Source organism: Brassica napus, chromosome A9 (genome assembly GCF_020379485.1).
Source record: "Brassica napus cultivar Da-Ae chromosome A9, Da-Ae, whole genome shotgun sequence".
NCBI lineage: Eukaryota > Viridiplantae > Streptophyta > Magnoliopsida > Brassicales > Brassicaceae > Brassica > Brassica napus.
The window spans coordinates 22,501,320-22,504,209 of NC_063442.1; the positions used below are offsets into that span (position 1 = coordinate 22,501,320).

Genomic DNA, 2,890 nt, shown 5'->3' on the forward strand with positions numbered 1-2,890 from the left:
GATGCTGATGCTACAGGAGCTGCTCAACCTGTAGACGAGGACGCTCGATCGAAACCACTGGCCGACTACAACCAACAGATCAGCTATTCGACTTCCGGAGATCCAGAAGCAAAATTTCGAGCTGAAGCCTCAATACTGCACTCTCGTGTCGCAGATACCCTACTCTGTGTTACCGCACGAGCATCCTATGGACCATCTAGAACGGTTCGAGGATTTAATCGCTGCTATTCGGATGGAGGGAGTCCCCGAAGATTACCTGCTGTGCAAGCTCTTCAGATACACGCTGACTGGAGAAGCGATGCACTGGCTTAGGCAGCTACTCACAGGATCCTTAACATCCTGGGCCGACATCAAGAATGCTTTCTTACGAAACTTCTTCGATGAGGTGCGCCCTGAAGAACTTCGAAACAAAATTTCCACATTCTCGCATGAGGCTGGAGAGTCCTTCAAAGATGCGTGGATTAGATTTAGGTTCTTCCAGCGAGACTGTCCACACCACGGATTTAACGAAGTGCAGCTGCTAAGCACTTTATTTCGAGGTCTCGCCTTACAGTATCAAATGGCTCTTGATACGGCGAGTGAAGGAAACTTCACTACTCGGAATCCTTTAGAAGCTGTGAGACTTATCGAAAACCTTGCTAACAGCAGCAGCACCAAAAACACTGACTCTGAACGGAAGAAGTCTGTAGCCTCTATCGGGAAGGAACATATGGACGAAGTAAGAGCTAAGTTAGATGTAGTGCACGAGATTCTTAGGAAGCAAGTCTGTTTAGCTGAAGGAGAAGTAGCAGAAACGGAAGGAGAAGAAAATATGACCTACATCGGAGGTACCGGATTCCAGAAATTTGGTAACCAGGACGGAAACATAAACTTCTTTGGAAATGGTCAAAGAAGTAACCAGAGTTCACAATTTCAAAAACCCTTCAACAACAGCAAATGCTACTCAAACTCCTACTACCAGAATCCACCACCCCAGATTCAAGAAATCAAGATCGAAGAAATGCTTGATCAACAAATCACCGTGGATTTCAACGGTAAAATAGACTCCGCCTACAACAATCTGAACACCAAAATCGAGACCTGATACAGCTCAAATTACCATAAGGATTGTTACTCTCATCAAAATAGGTTCAGATGTAGTACTTAGGGATCGAATCCACAAGGAGCTAGGGAACAATTAAATCTAGTGTTTATTAATTCTAAGAGTTGTAAATGTTTAAATGAAATAGCAATAGTAACAAGAGAAATAACTAGTAAACGTAACTTGGTTGGAAATGATATTAGATGCAGGGCCACTATTCAGGTTTTGGAGATTATAATACCTATAGATGCCTATTTGTTGCATGCATGATATATTAGAGCTTAATCGCTTAACTCAATGATCAGCTGTCGCATGTTTCACTGTTTAACAGGCTAGATCTCGTGTCTCAACGGTTAGTATTTCGACAACGAGAGAGTGTCGATCGATGGTCCTATTGGGACGCCTTTGCCAACGTCGATCGATAGTCAGTTGAGGACATCGATCGACGAGTTCTAGCCAGGCCTATGCGCGAGTATGATATGCTCTACTAAGATACTAAATTGGCGGTTAGCCCTCTCTAGCACTCCTAATATGATAGATAGATGTCAGGGTGGGATAACAAGGGTGCTTGAATATGCAATCCTATGATCAAGTTCTAGTTAGCAAGGCTAAAACAAGCAATGAATACAAATCTATCATGAATATCACAACAAGGCAGATCTATAGTTTGGGGCTAATCCCACAAACCTATCTGAACCCTAGATCTAATAATCGAACTATTCAGACATAGCAAAGCAATTCATAACAATGAAGAAATAAAAACTCATAGTATAGATGAAAATAAATGATAACAAGGAGTTCCAATCACAAGTGATCTGCTCTCCAAAACTTGTAACAAAAAGGTCTCTACCCAAAAAGCTCTTCTGCCGTCAAAACACTTAGGCAGTATATAATCTACTAGGTTAAAAACTCGTCAGGGCATTTTCGTAATTTGGCTTGGCCTTGGGTTTTAAGTCTGCTGAATCCAAAATGTCACGTGTCTGATGTCTCGACATCGATCGATGGTACTTGTGTACATCGATCGATATTAATCTTCATTTGTCGAGGCATCTCCTGGTATCGATCGTCAGCACTGATGCGCATCGATCGATTGTTCTTCCTCTCGTCGACCTCTACGTGGTCAGCTCGGGTGAAACGTCCTTTAAGCTCCAAATGCTCCAAAGTCATAGCTTTACTCCGAAATGTACCTGAACCTGAAAACATACCTAGAAGAGTCGAAAACATAGATATATATATAGTAAAACACCTATATAACATGGATGAAAACGGGTCAAATCCAAGGTATATCAACTCTCCCAGACTTACCCTTTTGCTTGTTCTCAAGCAAAACATACAGGCAGTCTCTCTGAAAGAGGTTTGAAAATATTAGAGATTTAAGATTTTAAAGCAAGAAATATTTTCCTCAACAATTTTGCAACCACATTTAAAAAGTCCTAATCACAGAAGCACACTATGCAATATCCTAGCTTAGCAACAATTTCTAACATAACACAACTCATCAATTCACGTCTCCCCTCTATTGACTTCATTTCTTAGGTAAAAGTTAGTTCCTAGTTTCTCTCTCTCTAATTTTCTCTCTTGAGTCAAAGTCTGCTTCCATTGCAGGATCAGTGACCAAAATTGGACAGGCTTCCATGAATCAAAACTTAATGGTGGTTGCCACCAAGTTCTGTTCACTTCTTTTTGACCTATATCCAAGAGTTCTTTGTGAAAGCGAGCCTTGAAGATTGCCGCCTCCAAGTCTCGTTTCGAACTCTTTTATTGGAGTCTTTATGAATCAAACCTTAATGGTTTTAGCTACCAAGTCTT

At 41.3% G+C, this 2,890-nt stretch overlaps 1 non-coding gene across 1 annotated transcript; it reads right to left on the minus strand.

Moving 5' to 3' along the window:
* Positions 1–397: 397 nt before the first annotated feature.
* LOC125578770 lies at positions 398–504 on the minus strand. Its single transcript, XR_007316853.1, has one exon. It is a non-coding gene; the product is annotated as a small nucleolar RNA R71 (small nucleolar RNA).
* Positions 505–2,890: the final 2,386 nt, after the last annotated feature.